Below are 23,078 nucleotides of genomic sequence, written 5' to 3' on the forward strand. Positions count from 1 at the left end.
ATTTCCTTGCAAAGTTTTTACTGGATTGTTAAGGTCTGGCAGTAGTAAAGAAATAAGAGAAAAGGCATGGTTTGTTGTGCTTCTTTGATTTTTATTTTTAAGCCTGGCACTCTGAGCTTCACATGGCTCCACAGAACTGGTACTCATGTTTTAGCAGTAATTAGCATTCCAAAGAAAGGTACTCAACTTCTTCTGTACACATTCCACATGCCAAGTGATGTGTTACTCAAACATCACAGCTACACTGACATATGTGGATTATGTACAGAATGTATCACTCACATGAACACACACACAAACAAGTGTTCCCATTTTTTGGCAGCTGCTCCATATTCTATTTCTACAAAACAGGGTTTCACTTTCAAATAGTGATAACATAAGAGAATTACATCAAAATAAAAGCATTTTGTACTCATTATTGTACAAAAACATAGACACATCCACACCAGCAGGTGTTGTTAGCAGAGTTCTGAATGTAGGTCAATCTCACTGGAGTTAGGTGGAATCTCAATGTGGCTTTCATTTGTGTTTCTTTGTAAGCTAGGGAGCCTCCGCATTTTTAATTTGTCTACTAGCCATTTGAATTTGTTCTTTTAAAAACATCTGTTCATTTCCTCTGCCTATTTCTTCACAGGATTGTTTGTTTTGCTGTCATTGAGTTTTTTAAACTCTTTGTAAATCCTTAATATTAGTCCCCTACCAGATGTGTAATGTGCGAATATTTCCTCCAGTTCTGTTGGTTGCCTCTTCACTTTGTTGATCATTTCCATTTATGTACAGAAGCTTTTTAGTTTGATGTAGTCCCGATGGTTTATTTTGGCCTTGAGTGCCTGTGCTTGTGGTGACTTTTCTAAGAAGTCTTTCCTGGTTGCAGTGTATTGGAGTGGGCTTCCTATGTTTTCTTCTAACAGATTGATGGTTTCTGGGTGCAGATTTAGGTCCTTGATCCATGTAGAGCTGATTTTGTACAATGTGACAGGTGGTGGTGGGCGGTCTTGCTTCTTAGCTCTGCAGGCTGCTGTTCCATTGTCTCAACAACATTTGTTAAAGAGACCAGGTTTTTTTCCTGGATTATTTTCCATTCCCTTGTCAAAGATTAATTGATATACGTGTGTGGGCTCCCTTCTGGTATTTCTATTCTGTCCCATTGGTCTTCTTTTCAGTTTCTGTACCAGTACCAGACTGTTTTGATGACCACTGCCCTGAAGTATGTCTTGAGCTCTGGAACTGTGATGTCTCCAGCTTTATTTTTATTCTTCAGGATAGCTTTAACTATTCATAGTCTCTTGTGTTTCAAGATGAACATTTGCACCTTTTTTTCTATTTCTGAGAAGAATGTTGTGGGGATTTTTATTGGAATTCCGTTCAATTGGTATATTACTTTTGGTAATATGGACATTTCTGACGATGCTGATCTTTCCATACCAGGAACATAGTAATTGTCTCCAACTTTTAATGTCTCTTCTATTTATTTTTAATGTTTTATAATTTTCATCATAGAGGTATTCCACATATTTGTCTAGATTAATTCAGTAGCATGTCATTTAAATTCATCGTGTGCTGAAATTTCTATTTTTCTTCCTGTTGTTGATTTTGTTTATGGCTTTTCATTTTAAGGGAATTTACAGTAACTGTGTAATAGAGACTACCATATCTAGAAGTGAAGATACAATGCAGCATGCATCTCTATTTCCAAATCAAAAATTGACTTCCAATGAAACTGAGAAATATATCTTAAAAATAGGATGCTGGACTCTTTGCAATGTCTATTCCTGTGATGTCAGGATACACTTAAATAGCAGAATGATGGACTTATGACTGTTTATGAAAGACTGCATTGTTATAATAATATAGAGGAAATCAGTGTGGACAAGAGGATTTGAAAAGAGGAAAAGGGAAATATCAGAGCCTATGGAACTGTATCATAAAATTTAAAAATAAATTTAATCATGATAATAATAATAATAATAATAAAAGACCTAGGCATGTATTTTGAAACTTTGATTTAACATATATAACTGCACTTGCTCAAACACAAATCAATGACAATGCAACTCCAATGGCAATGGGGCCTGCAGAGTATCTAGGAGAGAATAGGCATGTATTCCAATAGTTTCTGCTCTTCAGATGTTGGAGCTTATGTGAACAACTGAAGTGTGTCCATTTCCTGAAGTTTGCTGCTAACTGGTAAAGTATCTAATTTCAGCAAACCTGATACTTGATTCTCCAGTTTTCATACAATTATCTTCACTGAAGTTCTTTCCATCTAAACAAATGACCAAATATTGGTCACTAATCTCATGACTATACAAATCAACTCAGGTGTCTCCATCTATTTCCATGGCTATTAGATACATGAGGAGGGAATACAGCACCTAAGTGATGAATTCAGGTGCATTTTGAATCACAAATCATAACCTTATCCATTCTCATCACCCAGTCTTGCCCTTACCTCATACATTTCTTGTGGGGCAGCAGATGAAGCGACCGCTTGTTGTACTGGGATTACTCTAGGTGCTGTTCTAAGCTCCTGACTTTGGCCTGGCCCAGCCACCAGCTGTTGCAAACACTGGGTGAGTGAATTGATCAATGAAATACTTCTCTGTATCTGTCTCTCTTTCTGTCACTGTCTGTCAAACAAAATGAAACAAATTTTAAAAGAATTTTGTTGTGAAAAAGTAAACATGATAAAGACATACACTTTTAATAAACAACACATATTTATTTTTATTTGAAAGGCAGATTTATAGAGAGAAGGAGAGCCAGAAAGTGAGAAAGAAGACAGTGAGAGAGAGAGAGGAAAATCCTACTCCAGATAGGTCACTCCTGAAATGTCCACACAAGACCCAGAGCTTACTTATTTGAAACCAGTAAGTCAGAGACTTCTTCTGAGTCTCCCATGTGGGTATAGGACTCTAAGGACTTGAATTATCTGCTCCTTTTCCAGACCTTAGGAAGAGAGCTGGGTCAAAGTCAAGCCACCAGAACACTAACCAGTGCCCATATGGGATGTTGGCATCACAGCAGATGTGTTAGCCTAATATGACATGATCCCATCTTTGACTTGAGTGACAAATAGGGAAAGAGGAGACAGAATTGAGATTTGCATCTAGATTTAAACATGGTTTCCAAAAAAGTCCATTCTGAAAGAATAATAAACACATTAAAAGAAAATCTGTTAATTCTATTCAATAATGCTCCAAACCCAGCTTTGATATCTTTTAACGTTCCTTATGCCATTACCCTCAGTTACTCGAGAACTGGTTTCAAGTATGTGTTTGACAAAGTGCTGCGGGAAATGTTCATCAGATTTAGTAGTGACATGAAGAAAGAAAATGGTGGGTCGGAAGTTTTGCAATTAAATGTGCTTAAAAAAACTGGACTATTTAAAGGTAAATAGCTTTATTTTATTACAATGCAGTTTAGACATTTTGTTATGTTCATTTAATGTTTTCATTTCTTTTGATGAGTTCATTTAGTTTCCTAAAATTGCACTTGAGGACTGGGTACCTCTTAGAATTCTGCTGCTTGAAATAGGCAGTTATGAATCAAACACTGAAAACAAAGTGGAGGAAATCAATCACAATCTACGTTGGGCTTCCTGGGGAATCTTTCCCAGAATCCATGCAAGTATCTCAAAGTATGAACAAGCCCCTGCTTTATGTACAGTGCTGTAGTATTTACTCAGAACCTACGCACGTTCTCTCACAAACCAAAAATCTTTCCTAGATGATTTATAATGCATAATATAACACCCATGTTGTATAAGTAGTTTTATACTGTCTTATTTTGGGGAATTATGACAATAAAATTCTATGCTTGTTCAATTCAGGTACAATTTTCTTCCAAACTTTTTTTTTTTTTAGCCACAGTTGTTTGAATCTTCAAGCAGACACTACGGATACATGGAGCGGGTATCTTGCCTTTCCTCACCATTTTCCCAACTGCAAGAACAATATTCACTGAATAAGTATTTTCCCAATGCAGTACCATATGAATTCCATCTTAAACACAGCATTCAGTGTCCTTTCTGTCTAGCAGTCACAGGGATTGTTTAGGACATTCTCTGCAAAGCCCTGAGACCACCAAGGGGTGAGGTGATGGTGTTGCTTTGGCCACAAGAGCCACCAGAAACAAACTGGTGAGGGCTGTTCATTTATTACACAGAACTTAGAATTTCATATAGGAAAAAAAGGAAAGGCAGAGGGCCGTCCTAACAATACTCCACCCAACAAGTACTGCGATTGGTTAATAGGCATGCTTATCTTTCTGGGCTTTCCCAGCACAGATCACGGTCTGTGCTGGATGGAAGCTGTGCCTCAAGCCCTAGACAGACAAGCTGAGATTCACCTGGGCACAAAGGCTAGCAACTGGGCTGAAAGCTGTACCTCGGGGCATATTCATCACACGTGGCTGGTGAACAGAATGTGGATCACCATTAACTTCTAAAAGTTACTTATTAGTCGTAGCACAGCTCCTCCAAGGACAGAGAGGAGAGACTGGGGTGCGCCCCACCTCTCTCACTGCATGCTCAGTGATCAGGTCAGGTTGAGGTCTTGGTTAGCCGAAATCATTATCAGGGTATTCCTCTGGGGACACATTGTTCCATGTGCCTAAGGCCTCCCACACGGGCAAACAATTCATGTGGCAGTGAAAAATGTGGATGCTACTTACACTGTCTCACAGGTCATCCCAGTTGAGCTTTGTGCATCCAGTACCCAGATCTCATGGTGTCCAGCTCGATGTCCTTGAACTATCTGTCTTACTACTCTTCGGTTTGGTTTTAGAACATTTACTGGAATGATTAAATCACATTTATGAGCAGTGTGTTTGAGACTAACTGGGAGGAAACAACAATTGTCAGATACAATAGTGTGTCTCTATTAAAGTTGTGAATTCTAATAAAAACAGATGAATCAAAAGACAAAAGACAAATAACCTCTAAAAGAGTTCCCAAGCACAGATATTTTTATGGTTTTGAACTCATAGTTCTACATATTTAGCCCACAACAATTTTATTTAAAAATATGCAAAAACATATATTAATTTGACTAAACTGCCAAAGAGATGAAGATTCGTACAGACAATGTTTATGATGTCCACAGCTTTCTCACTCATTCTCGTTCCCTTAACATAATTGGCTTTGACTAGGCAAATCATGTTGTTTTTATTGTAATGTCATTGCAATTTATGATTCCAGAAGGCACATGAATAGATTTTTTATTTCATTTGCTTATCATTTCATGTTAATGCCACCCTAGAAAATTACCTACACAACTGTGTGTGCTGGCTTTTATTAGCTTCACCGTGTTTCCATTTTTGTATTTTTGATCAACATCAAATTTCATTTTAGTTCTACAATAAAATTAACTCTGCTTCCACAATGAGATCATTTACCTTTTTAAACCCTGTTCTTGTGATTACTTTATCTGTAGTATTTCATTAAATTCATGCATACACCTAATAAAACAAGACTATCAATAATCTGCTTATTGTTGCACAGTATTTATGATACAATTTTATTTCCAATCCAGAATTGTACTTCGAAATTTTTATTGCAATCATTCTTTTAATAAACTTTAAGAAGATAGAAAACCGTGATGCAAAGGTTTCCTTTTTGCTAACAAATGAGTTGTATTTGTCTCTTATTATATGTAAATGCACAGTTTCTATTTGCAAATCTAAACAAAAACCCAATTAGGACAAGCCTGTCTCCCTACACTGTATGACACATGAAGACTAGTGATAGGATTGGCAAGTACTGGGGAATTAAAATGACCTTGCGGATTAAGTTCTGCTAAGATAAAACATTTCCTTTGCGTGTTCTTTTGGAATTGGGAGTAAATTATTTTCTCTCCATGTCTCATTATCTTGTTGCTGGCTTTCTTTTGTCACTCTGTGTTTGGGGCTAGCATACGTTGGAAAATATACATTTTTTATCTTATTATTATGTATTCATAAATGAATGTGGTGTTCCAGTCTCTCTGTTACAAACTATGAGGGATTCTGAGGGAAAAGGATGGAACAGCAAAGAGAATGAAATATGAAACAAATGGATGATAACGTTCTTATCCATGACATACCCAGTGTCCCTCGGAAAAAATTTCAACAGATTAAAGACAGTTTTAACATGTGGCAATAAAACGAAAAATATTTTAACTTACTATGAATATACACTCCTTCAACTACTTACACCTACTTTTCCTTTGGGGAAGGTAGGGATTTGGTAGTGTTTGTTCCAAGGAGCCTGGAGGCCTGGTAGATGGAGTCGATCCTCCACAGGGTGGATGCCCTCGAGCCCAGTCAGGACAGAATGCACTCCGGCTGGGTGCGTTCAACGAGAGGCCCTGAAGGTCCCGACTAAGACCAAGGTGAGGTTTGGGCACCTGCTTGGGTAGTTTGAATTTCCGGCACCAGATGGCAATGCCGCCCGTGTCCTCATCCCACAACTAACACCGTCTTGGTTTTCCCACTCAGCTGCACGTCCACTGCAGCCATGTCCGTGACCCCCGGCGGCACCAGCTTCACGCGCATCGCTGCTTCTTAGACACGGAGGCCTTAGAATCCTAAGGGTCGCTGACGGGGGAATCCTGGGGCAGAGGGCTTTTAGTCACCACTATCTGAATGTCCACCAAGACTCTTTTCTGTGTCTCCAAGCTGTCGAAGTCGCAGAGGCACAGGAAGTACCCCGACTTCTTCACGAAGCTCTTACGGGAGCAGGCAGGGGTCCCTTCCCTGGTGCAGGAGATTGCATTGAACCCCCACAGCGGCCACGCCGAGGTGAACCACCAAACCAGGCCAGGCCTGGCCGGCCAGCAGCACCATAGGGGGCCCAGGCCCTGGATCCATCCTCCTGACATACCACACTCTATCCTCGTTTCAACAGATGGGAGTCCTCTCAGTAAGTTTTGTTCCTTAAATTATCAAATATTTTATAATATAGACTCTGTGGAGGTAGTTATCTGACATAGATTGTTAAAGATTACAGGGAAATACTAAGAATTTTTATTAACCAAGTGATGCATTAATCATCACACAGTTAATGGGAATCTAAAAATGACTGTCAGAGCTGGGAAAACAGAGAAATGAAGTTTTCTTCCACTAATTGGTATGCAGATTGAGAAGATGAAATTTAAGCAGATAAGACTATCCTGTGTAAAATGTTTTAATACGAATGATATCTTGTAGAAGGCATTCCAAACAAGAGGCTAAGTTGATCATGCATATGCCTGGGTTACAGCCTGCTGTGTTCAGCCTTGTCGGCTCAGCTTCCAAAATGATTCCAACTTTCTTTTAACATAAATAAGTTTGGTTTCTCCTTTTGAGAAATTTCTAACTAATTTTTGAAAATGTCATCGTTTCATTACATAGATATTTACTATGTGACCACCACATGCTAGGAAGTTTCCTAAGGCAGCAGATACAGAAGCAAACAAAACAAACCAAGAAAAAACAAAAAGAAGGAGAACAAATAAATACTTGTTTTCATACATGACACACTTTAGTTGAAGAACACAGAAGAAAAAAAGATACATTTATGCCATATGAAATGCTGGTGCTAAGAGTAATGCATGCTTTGCAGGAAAATCAAGGAGGTTAGATGTCAGTAGGCTTGAGGGTTTGCGATTTTAGGTACTTCTGAGAGATATCATTATACAAGTGATTGTGGGGCAAAGTCCTGGAGTAAGCGGAAGAGAGGATCAAGAAGATACACGGTGCAAAGGCAAGCACAAATACCCTAAGAGAGAAGTGTGTCAGATGAATTTGAAGGACAGCAGGAGTGTTAGAAGGCTCCTTGAGCAGAGGGAGGTGATAAGGGAGTAACAGGGACACTACATAAGAAAAGAAAAAAAGCAATTGCTGTAACAGCTGAGTTCGATTCTGGATGTAAGAGAGCTATGCATGTTTTTCTTAGAATAATAGCATGATTTGACTTGAGTTTCAAAAGAGTAGCGCTCGCTATTCTGTCTATAATGGATAAAAAGGAAGTGGCTGTGACAGTATTCTGAGAAGTTTTCTTTTACATTGATAGGATAGCTGATTTTCAGGTGACAAGTGTAAAATAAATGATAATGCTAAATATACACCTATATGTATATTTAAAACATTTGCTGGTGAATTAGACACACACACAAAAGCACTGGAGCAATATCTGTAAAAGCTTCAGGAGCAAGAAGTTTTGTTGGCTCTCATAGTGGGATAGCTGTGTCCTAGAGAGATTGAGGACAGTGAGTAGAGAGGAAAGACGAAGAGGAAAGAGATGAACCTAGGGCAGCCTGAAAGGATTCTCCGCAGTAGCAGACAGAGCAGAGAAGCTGCAGGAGGGAGTCACAGTGCCTGTCTCTCATTCACCCATAGTTGCTTTCCTCATCTCTGGTTACCTGTCGTACTCATTTCCTTTGCTGTTCAAAAATGGAAAATGAGAGGGGAAGAGAGGATACAATGATCAAAATATTGATTTGAAACATGACATTTTTTTGTTATTTTATGGTGAAACACAAGAATGTGCCATCCCAAAAGATGTCTCGTGTGCATAATAAGAATTGTTTTGGAAAATACCAAAGCTTGGAGGAGTTCTCAAATTAGAGTAGACCTCATCCTGTTGGAAGGAAATTTCTTGTTAGTTGTTTGTTTTTTAAAGAAAACTCTGTATTTGCAAAAGTATCTCCTCCTTGGCGTCCTGAGACATGGCTCTAAAGTGTGCACTGTGTCAGTGAAGAAGGCAACACCATGCACCTGCATATGACTGATTACTCCTTTTTATGCATTTCCTGGAAGTCATCCCGCAATTAGCTAATGTGTTCCATTCTTCCTTTTTTTGAATGGATGGAAATAACTAAGGCTATATTCATTGTGGTAGGTTTTTTTGGAGGGGGATATACGGGGAGGTATCTACGTAGTTGAACTTCTGTTTGATTTTGTCTTTCCATTGGCTCTTGTATTATAGAGGTCTATTCCAGCTAAGCAATACAAAGGGTGCAGAGAATGTGTTTTCCTCTCTCACACTACCTCACCAATAAAAACGAGAATTCTTTGGAGCTTGTTATAGATAGAGATGGGTGACATATGTGTGTATATATATATATATATAGAGAGAGAGAGAGAGAAATACAACTACAAATAGATATAAGTACATTTGTGTTTGTAATGAAAGAAGAGTAAATATACAGAAACAAGTACAATAAAAATTCAGAATGGTTTAAAATACAGCAATCTTGCTCCCTTCCAAGTTGAGCATGGAATAAACAGATGAACACCTGTTTCATGCCTGTGCGTGTGTCAACACACTTGATGAATTTAACTGCTGACTCTGGTTACCGATCATTTGGGAGATGTTATCAAAAGTTAAATCACACAAATCTTAGAGGAAGTGAGAAAAGAAATTGAAATGGATCCTTACCTAGACTTTAGAGGCATTTATTCATGAGATGAGGTTATGTGAGAAAAATGTAATACTCTTACAGCATTTTCCAATAGTCTGTAAACATTCACATTTACATTTTTCTGTGAGCTTCTGAGTTTAAAATTTAAAATAAAGAACAATCAACAGAAAATACTTCTTGCAGACTAACCCTTGTCCCCCTAAATTTTTTTGGTCCTAAAGTAGAAAGAAAACTATTTATTAAAAACTAATGTTGTACTGTACACTGTGCCAGGTAACTTTAGAGACATTGTGACACTTAACCCTCATGAAAGTCACAGAGAACAGGCGTTCTTATCTCCATCTGCTGCTGAAGGAGTGAAGACGCAGGAAGAAAAATGCCTTGCAATGGGACTTGCAAAAGGTAGAGCCTTTGTCCCAGATCTCATCAACTCCCAGTTGTGACCTCTCCTTGTCCCTCCCTCCCACAGACAGTGGGACTAGAACTTTTGAAATGAACAAGAATGGATAACTTTCAAATATTTAATCCAAGCTAATTATGTTTTATTCTCCATAAAATTTAAGCATATGTTTTTTAGTTTTATTTGCTAGGATGTAAAGCATTTCTAGATAAAAAGATGAAAAATGGTGAGAAAGAAATGAATTCAATTCAAAACATATTTATTGAAACCTTGTTATAGCGAAACACCTTCTTAAACATTCTTCTTGAGACAACAGTAGAAAAATAAGGGAAAATATTTCACCTAACTCTCCATTGGATAATTGTAAAGAACTTTGTCTGTATAGTCCTTTCATACATTTTGTTAATCATAATGTACTTTGGCTGACTCTAGCATCATGTCAGTGTGAGCCATGAAATTGACCAATTATTGCTTCTAATGGTTGGTTTCCATCTGTAACAAGTGAGCCCAGATTTTTTTTTCATTCTCTGTTTAAACTATTTTGTTCTGACTGATCGTCTTAATCCTTTACATGGATGACGTACATTGTCTAGTTATTTGCATAAAAGATGTACTTTAAGATGAAGGATGCCCCACAATGACAAAATTTGTAGAGAACCAGACAATTGACATTTACGGCTAAAGCTTTCATAAAATTACACTTAGAGAACCTTATAAAGAAAAATCATGCTGATACTTTCCTCAACTAAATTAAACATGTGATGTTTTTAAAAAACTCACGTACAGAGATTTATTTATCTTTTCCCCAAGATATGGATTTATAGGGAGAAGGGATCATTCCTTGCCCTCCATTTCCCTCTTCTCCCTCCTGCTGTCTTCTCTTATTATTTTTTCCCAAGTTATCATTCATTTCAGCATTGCAGGCTTAACTTTCAGATACGAAAGTGTATCATGATGTGACACGTGTAAGCAAAGGAGGAGAACTAAGTGACATGCCATGAAAGTATAATTAAAGACAGTAATTGGAATCTTACTATTACTGGGACATAAAGGTGCATTACAATGTGTTTTTATTTTTAGCATATGGTGAAAGCTTATTCATGATTAAGAAATGTTTTGTAAATTTCTTGTATATCAACAAGGTCTTAGTGCCTTGATGAAATAAATAAATTTTAGTGAAAAAAATACATTGATTCTACTTTCTTGAGGTACACTCTGTTTTCCATGAGAAAGTGAATCATTCTAATTTGACCATTGACTGACCACATCACCAAGGGACATTGAAATTTTCCAAACAAGCTTTGAAAGCTCAATAGGTCATGGCTAGCACACTTGCATCTAGTCACCCACTGTCGCACCAGCATTCCAGATGCTCTACTTCCACCCAACTCCCTGCTTCTGATCTGAGAAAACCACAGAGGATGATCCAGTTCCTGAGCCCTTGCACCCTCAAGGATGACCCTGTAGAAGTTCTTTGCTCCTGACTTCTGATTGGCTCAGATTAGGACACTGCAGCCATCTGGGAAGTAAACCAACAGATAGAAGATCTTTCTCTCTCTCACTCTCTCTCTCTCTCACTCTCTCTCTCTTCATCTCTTTGTAAATATGCTTTTATAATAAAAATAAACAAGTATTTAAAAAGAAATTTGGTAGTACAGAGTAAGAAGAGGATATGTGGATATGTTTCAAATTTGAAAGAAAAAATGTTTACATGGCATGACTGTGACTACTTAAAGTGTATTTTCTTATGGGAATGCTAAGATTCTAAAGAGTAGCACTATCCCTTTTTTTGATAAAGTAAACTAAATCATGGGTGAGTCTGAGCATTATGTTTCAAACGTGTGACAAATAAATCATGTCAATGAGAAAAGGAAAATTGTTATACATTTTTTCTGTGCCAAATGACAGTATATACATACTTTTGAAAAAAAATGTAAATCCAAATATTGGTACTTGCATTTCATAAAAGTTCTAATCACAGCAGCCAAAAGGTTCATCAGTAGATGAAAGAATAAATAAAATGTGATAATATGTTGGTATATAAAAATACTGTTCAGTAGCAAAAAGGAATGACCTACAGAGACATACTATGACATGCATAAACTCAAACAACTAAATGAAAGAACCCAGACATGAAGCCAGGCTTTACAGGAATGCATTTGTAGGAATCATCTAAAGACAGGTTGATTGATGGAGACAGCAAGCCAGGAGATGACAGTGGCTGCAAGGAGGGAGAACAGAGGAAGTAACTGATTAAAGGTATGATATCTCCTTGGGGGTAATGAAACAGCTTTGAAACAATTCAGTAATGGTAATTGTAAATGTACTATACACACTTGAACTGTATAGTTCAACATTGCTTATTATACATTGTGTGTATTTTATGTTAGCTTAAATGAGTAGTGTATAATCCCTTAAAGGCCTCACCCAGAAACATGCAAGCCCAATGACTTATGTTATTATAATGCAGCTTAGTTACAAACATAAAAATTGGTATGCATATTTCAACACACCTATAAAACCAAAGCAAATTTACACATAAAGTTCTTTTAAAAAAACTCTATATAATTAATTTAATGCACATTAACAGCATGCTTTAGTGTGATGGATGATCTTGTGCTGAGCTAAATTGTCCATGCCTGTGTGAATATTTACTGTGACGTAGGTTCCACTGCATGTAGCATTCTAGTACCACCATGAACGTTACAATGACCAATGAATGTCTCCACTAGGTACTGTTGTGTTTTATTTTGATGCAGAATGTTGTTTTGTTTATTTGGTTTGGTATTCTGCTGGCATATCAGAGACATATTTGTGAAAAACAAAAAGTACAGGTATGGATGTTAAAATTTTATAGTAATGTTCTGTTATAACTAAGGGAGGTCAGATAATCTTTCTTTCAAATTAGGAAGATGCGAAAATAAAAAACATTACTGATGATTACTCTGGAATGGCAGGCAAAAGGAGTCCTATTCCAGGAAAGTCAGGACATATGAACTCTTGATTTGTAGGATGAGCCTTCCAAACATAAACCTTCAGTTTGGTGTACTTGAAACTCCTTGCTCATTTTAATGTTTAAATCCAAGTTCATCCATTTTTCTCTCATTTATGATTGGAAGAATTTGTTGTTCAATGTGGGTGTTTTCTAATTCTCACTGACTCCAGATGGAGTAAGAGCTCAGACTTTCTGGCAGGGAAAACTTATCCATGCTAAGTCAAACGTGCTCATCTCCAGTTTCAAGCTGCGCTGACTCCCACATGTAGGCAGTCCGGGTGAGCATATGAAGAACTGGACACTTACTGCTGCTGTTCTATGCTAATTCTGACTGAAGTTAGGTACTGAAATCTGTTCATATAGTCCTCTGAAATTCACAGACCTCTTCCATAAAGCTCTGTTTTGCCCTTCCACTCCAAGATCTGCTTCACTGAAACAACACAATCATGTTAAGCAGCATGTATTCCACTTTCCATGAAATGTTTGGAATACCCTATGTACTTTTTTCCACCTACTCTTTACTTTTGAATGATCACCATAATAACGAAGTCACAAATGTATAATGAAACAGAAAGCATTGAAATGCATGCATATGACGGTCTTCCAGAATTTTATTAAATACAGTCTTTGAAAAAAATGGTTCTGAGAATGTTTTGTAGCAAACTAACTTTTAAATCTCATTTTACAAAAGAAAAAATGTTTGAAATACTGTGGTGCCTTGATACAATAAAACTACACAACCCAACAAATATTTTGTTGTTATTACTCATACTGTATATGCTATCAATGCCTTTGAAGTAGATTCTAGAGATACAAATGGTTAGAAAAATACTAAAAACCCAAACTTGACTTTGTTGCAACCATGAAAACAGTGGCTATCAACAGATCTTTACTGTATTCCTGCCACAAGCCCCGAAGTGTAAGTGAAGTCTGAGATGAACAGCAAGGAGGGGAGAAAAAGACAAAGATGGGTAAACCTAAGTATACTCCACCTCCCAATTTTTTTTTCCAGAAACTTAAAAGTTCACCACTTACGTGAAAGTCTAGCTCAATACACTGGTGAACTGGAACATTGCAGGAACAATATTTCAAATTATTCATAGGAATAGTACATGTTTATTAGAAAGACAATCTTTTGTTTTTGCTAAAAAACATTAATTTTTTATTGGAAAAGCAGATTTATAGAGAGAAGGAGATTCAGAGAGAAAGATCTTCCATCTGCCGCCTACTCCTCAAGTGGCTGCAATGGACAAATGTGAGCCTATCTGAAGCCAGGAGCCAGGAGCTTCTTCTAGGTCTGCTACATGGGTGCAAGGGTCCAAGGCCCTGGGCCATCCTATACTGCTTTCCCAGGTACAAGCAGGGAGCTGAAAGGTAAACGGAGAAGCTAGAACACAAACTGGTGCCCATACGGGATCCCACCAAAGGCAAGTCATGAATTTAGCCACTGAGCTATGGTGCCGGGGCTGAAAGGCAATTGCTTAGTTGCAATTAAATATACAAACAAACAAAAAATATCTCAGAGAAATAGGGTATTAAACAGAGAACTTCTTTCTAATCAAGCTATACTTCACCTCTCAAGGCTTTGAAAACACAGCTGCAAAACATACAAGCTGTAAGAGAATATTAGTATCCCTAGATCATTCTCAAACAATCTACTAAAGAAGCACCACACACACTATAGAATTTTGATTTTCTTAACAATGTGTCAATGAAATGCAGCTCCAGGGGGATACGCTTACGTTGCTGAGGACTGCTTTTGTTCTACATCAGTTACAGGAAGTAAGAAGCTAAATATAAAATATTTACTTCGACTCTATTGCAGAAAATAATCTGGCCCTTTCCAAAGAAGAGCTTCACTCAAGCCAGACAGCTAACGCAACCTCAGGGAAAAAATAAAATCTCTTGTATTTCATGTAAAAGCACAGTTGAAGAACAAAAGTATTTGGCAATATTTATGTGTAATGATGAATTCAAGAGGAAAGATGGTGGCCTGGAAGATCAGCTAATGAAGCTATCAAAAACAACCTCCACAGAAATCAAATAGGTGCCCATTTAGACAATACAGGGGTGAGTGAATGACGGGTGAAGGAAATATGCAGGTCATTGACCACCTTCTTGCATATCACAAAGCCCGAAGGATGGCACACTTGAAGGGAGCTGGAACAAGAAAATTAGATCCCACCAAACTTTGTCATTAGAACCTTAGCTATGTCAGCAACAAGTGAGAAGCCCATAGATTATTCATCCTGGATTTTGTCACTTCCATCATAAACCTTTATGCCCTCTTATGAAATTATTCCAATTGTAATAAATTTGCTACATTTATGGTGGCACAGTCTCTTTTAGTTTCCATTCCATCATTTCCACCTGCATCAAAGGCCAGTTACAAAGCCCTTAACAGAAGCTGAATTCCAAGCTTTTATTGAATCAGATCACATGCTTGGCCGACCACGCTACAGTCTTCAGAGACTGGATGGCTGCACTTCACTGAAGGGCAAAGTGATTAATGGACGGCCTCTACTTTGCCAAGCTTTGGGGATTCAGACAAGAAAGAGAGCCATTTATGTATTAAATAAATGATAAAGATATTATTTTTGCCAGACATTAGATCCCTAAATAGAAGTGCATTAAGCTTGGTGGTGACTTCCAAATTATTCTTCTCAGGGGTGGGAGGGGAGAGGTTCTGGGAAACAGATATCAGGGTGACTGGAAATAGACATTCCAGGGACGTATCAGCTGAATGGGCAGAATTTCTGTTACTGGTCAGCCTGAATCATCAGCACATCGTATTACAATGTTAATGAACTCAAGGTCACAGGTTGGAAGATTTTCAGGGTCAGTTAATTCTTCTTCCCCACAGTGATGTTAAGCTATTTGTCACACAAACTGGGAAATCTTACAATGACAGCACGCTTGGAAGCATCACCAAAGTGTGTTTGTACAACTTAAAAAAGCAAGAAAGTGACACTTGGTTAATAGTCAAATACTCCTTCAGTATGTGAGACACAGGGCACAAAATACATGATTTATAAAAGATTAGATTAACTTTTCCATTTTGTTCTGCACATCTGAAAATCACTGGGCATTAATATCTATAGCTACAATACACAGGCCTTTTACATTTATCATGTGATATCTAACAAATATCTTATCTTCAGCGAATGACTACCCCTGCTAGCAAGGATAAAACTTAGTCTGAAAGACAATCTCTAACAGATGTTTTTTGAATGCATGACTGCAAATATTTGGATCATTATCACAGAGAAGATGATCGTTTTCCTGAAATTCACACAGCCAGAAAAGAGTGTAACAAAGTTTTGACCCAGAGTTTCTGAACACAAAGCCAACACTCCACACTGTTTCTTTCCTGAATATGAAAAATAATAATAGCCAAAGAAACACAATGTGAGAACTCATAACTCCAAGAGGATTTTGAAATTACAAAAAGAAATATCAGGAAGTCTTACATGAGCAGTAATTTTGTATTAGGAATTCACTTGAAACTGAGGAAACTTATCCTAAACATAAGAGACAGATCGAAAAAAAAATTTTTGATTAGAAAGAGAAAAAAGGGAAATTCACTGTAAAGGATGAGTATACTGCTAAAAACAAGACTCACGGGAAGTCCAAGCCGAAAGGCAGGGTTTGTGGACTCTGGAAGTCCAGCGCTGGACACAGGGGAATGATTGTTTTTCTTCTACTATAGCACAACTACGCTTTCCCTTGGACAACATGAACCATAGCTCGGTTTTGGAAATGTGACTCAGAGCAATTTGTGTTTTTAAACCCTTTTACAAAAACAAGAAGAATCTTCTATCAAGCACACAAACTGACCAAAAGAAGCAGATAAAATGCGCAGGTGTGTTAATTATCCTAATACATTGAATGATTTTTATTGTAAATTCTGTGGCTTTGAAATTTTTCTAATCATTTAAAACATGTAAGTGTATTTTTTACATTGATAAAAAAAAATCATGCTAAAGATCTTTATTGATGTCATCTTCAAAATTCTTTTCTGGAGCTCAGCATGGTAACCTAGTGGCTAAAGTCCTCACCTTGCAAGCACCAGGATCTCATATGGGGGCTGGTTCTAATTCTTGTGGCTCCACCTCCCTTCTAGCTCCCTGCTTGTGGCCTGGGGAAGCAATCGAGCATAGCCCAAAGTCTTGAGACCCTGCACATGCATTGGAGACCCAGAGGTGCTCCTGGCTCCTGGCTTCGGATGGGCACAGCTCAGGTTGTTGTGTCATGGCCACTTCAGGAGTGAATCATCGAATGGAATATCTTTTTGTCTGTCTCTTCTCCTCTTTGTATATCTGACTTTCCAATAAAAATAAATAAATCTTTAAAAAAAAGATTCTCTTCTGAGTGATTAAAAAATATTTATAATATTTGGGCTGCAAAAATCTGAAATCTTTAAACCATTATTGAAAGAATTTATTGTGTTTGTAAAAAACAGAATCTTCTCTCTCTTCTTTTTTTACTTGATTGTTCAAAATAAATGTTTCTCAAGCAGAGGAATAGGACTCAGACCAGAGGTCTTCATTACGGTGTGTCTTGCATTGCACAACATTTGATCATGCTTCATCTTGCCAGTAGTATTTCATCCAAGCGTTTTGTTCCCATTAATTATAATAAATGAGAAGGCGTCTGTGCAATTTTTGTGGTTCCAAGTTTCACATAAGCAGGCCATGGGAGTTTTGTCGGGTGGAGATCTGTGGGTGGATAGAAGCATAACCCAATGCAATGGCATGTGAACACCCAAAATGAGGCTGCATCCCTACAAGCAGATTTTAGGGGAGAAGCACAGGTCAAATGACCAGCTGATTGTTCATGATCCACATTTCAGAATTATGGATAGTTTATTGATAGGAGACTTCTAGCAAGTGCGGATTGAACTTTTGAGTTTCAAAATAGACATTCAATGACTTCTTTATTCTCTCTCACCGTGAAAATTTATATCATGTATAAATGTCGCTGTGCCAAGTATGATAGAAATTGCAATAACCAAAGAAAAATAATAGATAATAACATTAAGTAATTCATGTTCTTGAGGATTTTATGCTACACTGAGGAGGGTACAACTATAAAAAGCTAACTATATTAAAATTGGAAACAAAAAGATCGCAAGTATCATATTGCATATCATGAAATATTTAATTGCATTGATTAATTTGAAAGTCAGCTCAAAATTATAAAAATTAAAACTCACTCTTAAACATTGAATAGTATTTGAGAAGCAGAGACAAAGGGAAAGCTATTCCGAATTGGAGGAACTTAGGATGCAAGGAACTGCAAACTACACTTGCAAAACGTCTTAATTTCAGATGCTTGCTCGCTCTGGTCTTCACTATCATCACTGATTGTGACTTAATCTATTGAAACAATATCTTCCTATTTATTATTCAATATAATGTGAAGGCCCAGGTTTCTCACCATGTGTTGGACACTTTGAGGCAGTTCTTAATTCTGAGTTATGACGCATTCTTTGAATCACCTTATTTTCCAGGAAAGCAGTCTGAGACTTGAAGATGTCAGTAGGAAGAGCAGGACTTGGATGCCGGTACTCACACACTTCAGAAGGTGTTGTCAGTGATATCACTTAGCTCAGAAACTCAACAGACCTGAAGCAGGGATCAGTTTAGCAAGCCCTTTGGTCAAATCCATCTGCTTTTTGCAGTTGTTCATAAGATTTGTTGAACATATTTATATCAGTTCCCTTCCATATTGTCTCAGAACTTTGTGGTTCCATCGGCAGATGGGTTCAGAGTTAAATAGTTACAACAATCTTGCCTACAAAGCTGAAAAGCATTTATAGTTTGGCCCCTCTGAAAATAACAACAACAGCAGCAGCTTAAACAAAAACAACAAAGAAAACATTGCAGATTGATAAACATCCTGATATTCTGTCGCTGTTGAACTTCGTCATTTATCTTCTCACCATTGCAAGAAAAATGTTCAAAATACTGCTATAATATTTATTAGATTCCAGGACTGCTTAATTTTGAGAACTAAAGTAATAAACAAAAGAGATAAAGCTACTGTGCTTTGTACAGTTTGTGTCTTAGAATATTAATTGGAGGAGGAAGAGACAGTGAGCAAGACATATAAGTGCATAAGACACTATTAACTACTAATAGATGCTGTGGTGCAGTGGGATTATGTGACGGGGCGGAGAGAAGTGGTGTTGTGTTCCCAGCCTTGTGCTCCTATGAATGCCCTGACTACACAGATGTTGTTTCAGCAGGAGCCTGAAACATTTCATGGATCATTTCTGTATAGATTGAGATTAAAATGTATCAAGGAGAAGAGAAAAATGTGAAGTCTTAAGGTAGCCATGAATTAGGAAATGTTCAAGAAACTTGAAGAAAGCAAGCAAAGTTTGAAAAGCAGGAAATAAAAATCAAAGAAGGGAGTTTGAGCCAGAATGGACAAGCGTCCTGTTAGCTGTAGTGATATGACAGTTGATTGGGGTGGGGGGAGATACCCTGAAAAATTCCAGAGATGGGAGGATTTCTAAGTTACACAGAGGTAATATAATTTTTAAATAAAGCACAAACATTGGTTCCTAGACAATACAGAGGTTTAAGTGATTTTTTTTTTTAAGGAAACTCTTGAATTCTCGTGTCCAGTAGCACACATTTTTGCTGTTTACCAATAATTAATTGCTGACTTTTTTAGGGGGAAATGAATGGAATAGTTCCTTATTCCCTTCAAAGTAGTTGTGGTCATATGATCTGTTTCAGCTAAAAATGAATAAATAAGTATTTCAATTTGAAAAAATTCAGAGGCTGTCCTGTCTACAGAGAGGCTGGTCATGGCAGTTGCACAGTTCTCTAGCACTCATTTTTCTTACCTTTCAGTCCTCGAAATGCATTTCTACTGGCAGATGAAAGATGAGCAAAGTTACACGCTGAGCCACGGCATCACCCTACACAACTTGAACTTTAAATAAGAGAGAAAAAACTTTTTTACATTTTAACAGATCATAAGCCATCAGAATATGGTTTTGCTGTTCTTACACCATCTCTTTTAAGTGCTTCCTGAATAATATGTGAATCTGTTATCTTTGATTTTCCTCCATTTAAATGTCAATATTGTTTGTTATGGTAACTCTGAGCAGACATTTATTTATTAAGTAATATATCACAATTACCATATCAAATACCATCACCTTATATATGCCAACTTAGAGTTAATCACAGGGATAAATAGTTTAATTCTTTCCCACATATCTGAACCATTCTTGCCATCATGAATTTAGTGACTTCGAGAAAAAATAGCATGCATTCCTGACAGTAAGGGAATATAGCACCCAAAATAAGGTCAATGCCTCTTGGGGCAAGGGAGAACAGATCCAAAACAGGTGGGAGTATATTATATAAGCCTGATTTCTGTCAACTTGTAGCTCACTTCATGCTGGATTAACAGGCATTACCATACAAAATATGAAAATAAAGTGTCATTATGAAGTAGGAAGGTAACTATTAGTGCATCTGTACTAAGGTGGAAAAAAAGGGAAGTTTTTATGGGAAGGAAAGAAGGAATCCTTAGAAGTAAGCCTTGTGAGTTGCCCAACATTTACATGATAAAAATATTCTTTACATCACAAAACCTTTTAGGGGTGTCCCAACCTCTTGGAGTTCCATGACGTCCCTGAGGGGTCTTCCTGCTCTGGTGCCAGATTGGCTGATGATCCAAAACATTGTGATAAAGCCCCAGGAGGAATTTCACTAACGTATGTCCAGAAAGTCCTTTACCCAACAAATGCCAGATAAGACGGGGTGAAAGGAGGAAAAGCAGTGACAAAAAGCTGCATTCACTACACACAAAACCCCGGTCTCAATGCAGGCTGGACTTCTGCGTCTTTGCTGAGTTGCCCACTTAGACTGTCAGGTATGCTACATTAAACCATGCGAGCTTGCTTACTGTCAGCCTCTCTCTCATGCTTGAACTTCTTTTCTTACATGACACAGTGACCTATGCTCTAGCCATCTGCAGTAACATCCTTGCTCTCATATAATAGACACAAGCAGTGTGATGCTCAGAAATTATAGATCTTAACTGTGATGATCTCACAGTAATTACTATTATAAGGAACTCAACCTTGTCTTTGCAATAAAAATTTAGCCTGTGTTTTTTTTTTCTTGAAACAACAACAATGGATAAAGTGACCCCAGATCATCTGCATTAACAATAAAACATGAGAAGCTGTGAAAACACAATTCAGCTTTACAATGCTCTCCATTTAAAAACTCTTTAATACAGAAGGAAACACTTTGAAATCTTTGACATTGTAACCAAAAGCTTAGTTTAATTGAGCTTGAACTTTTTGATTTAAAAATGAGATTAATTAGTTGTGTAAAGAAATTCTGGAGGCATGTTTAAAATAATGATAAAACCAGTCAATTTTCAAATACGTTCTAATAATTAGGAACAATCTATTTATACACAAAAAAAACCCACACTCTCATTGTGAATGTAACATCTCTGTAGCAAAAGAGCTCATTGTATGAGTTAACTAAATTCTTTTGCCTCAAAACACACAATTCATACTTGCAATCCAAAGCAATACCAGAAAATTTATTGAAAGCATATCTGTAGCATCTGTAGGAACAAGAAAACAGGAAACATAGGATTCTTCACAACTCAGTCGTATTCAGAACTAGAGTCTAATATTGGTATCAGCTGATTAACTAAATCATTGGGTGAGTCGGGAGATGATCTGCAAGCCAGATTAGGCCATAGGATCATAACAGGGACATGCAGTAAGAAAGATACAACCCTAACGTACACATTACTCTGTGTGGCTGCATATTCATCTCCAAGTAAATAGAAAATAAGAAATTGATGTATCAGCAAGTACTGTGGACAAGATGACAAGCTTGTATAGGCCAGAAGCCAAAGGTTCAAACTTCACACAGGTAGCATCAACACAGAATGAATCAAACCCTCATATCTACTGCTAGGAAGAGTAAACGAATGTGCAAAGGCAAATTGTTGCCAACCTCCCTGTGATCTTGTATGTAGTCTCTAGTTTTGATCCATTCTTCTTCAAAATGTTTATGGAAAATGCACATTTTCTTATAGCTTCATTTTCCACAAACATTTTGAAGTACTCCAACATTACACATATCTCATTATCTGCCAAATACGCATGTATTCATGATTGTTCTGCTATGTGAATTTATACCAATTTGCATATATTTATCCTGACATGTTTTTCTACTGCTCAATTTTGAATAGTTGGTTCTGAGTACTTGTTTAGTTAATTAATTAACATTCAACGCCTTTCCTCCTTATCTGTTCCATTAGGTGGGGATGGATAGGTCAGGCTGCCATCTGGCTTGAGCTATTTCATCAGAGTTCTGATCAGAGTTCTACAATCTAGGATGAGCAGATGAGGAGTTCAGGATCTTTTCCTGTTCAAGGGTCCAGCCAGAGAAGTGGCCACTTGCCCTATCCCCATGTTATCTGTTACCAAGTGTCATTTTGACATGTGGAGGCAAAGACAAAATTTATTCTAGGGCGAAATTCCGATTTCATTAGATTCTATTTTTGTCCCCAAATCAGCAGTTTCTGTGTTTAATTAAGAAGAAAATAGAGACACTGCACATATAAATTAAGACTGAGCTGACATATCCTGGTTTTATATTAAGAAACTCATGAAACCTTGCTCCAAGATGACAAAACTCCTCAGAATGTGTAATGAAACAAGATGACTAATTCCTCTTTTAGAGAGACAAATTATTAATTGCTATTGCCTTCAAGCCAAATGTATTCTGGATAAATCTCAGTATTCCAAGATGTTAAAATGAAAAGTTTAGATCATAAAGGCCTGCTAATAAGCACTCTATATACAGCCTTTCTCTATACCATTGCAATTAGGAGTTGTACATTTCTTTCATGAATACCTGGGCATATGAAAAACCCTGGGCGGAACCTGAGATTGTAATTCATGCTATTCTATTTCATGAGATGTGTGACTTCAAAAGTGCCACCTACATTTCTTAGGCTCAGCAGTTTATTCTTTAAAAAAAAAAAAAGAGAGAGATGCTGAATTAAGGGAGCCCTAAAACTCCTCAAGTTTTAGTGTATGTGCTATGTAGGTCACAGGAGCAGTCAAGGACGGAACTGTCACTAGTTTTCCTCCCTGAGTTACGGGAGTGCTCATGACAAGCACTCCTGCCTGATACTCTAAGTCCTTCTTCAGACCACCCATGTTAATCCTCTTTTGAAAAAGTTACTGACGTGAGAAATGAGAGGAACAAGCATAGCCATTTAGCCTGAAAAGATC

General features: G+C 37.4%; 1 pseudogene; it reads right to left on the bottom strand.

Annotated features, from left to right (window-relative positions):
• Window positions 1–6,195: 6,195 nt before the first annotated feature.
• On the bottom strand, window positions 6,196–6,860 carry LOC101531563 (multivesicular body subunit 12A-like; annotated as a pseudogene).
• Window positions 6,861–23,078: the final 16,218 nt, after the last annotated feature.

The sequence above is a fragment of the Ochotona princeps genome, chromosome 18, assembly GCF_030435755.1.
Source record: "Ochotona princeps isolate mOchPri1 chromosome 18, mOchPri1.hap1, whole genome shotgun sequence".
Classification (NCBI taxonomy): Eukaryota; Metazoa; Chordata; class Mammalia; order Lagomorpha; family Ochotonidae; genus Ochotona; species Ochotona princeps.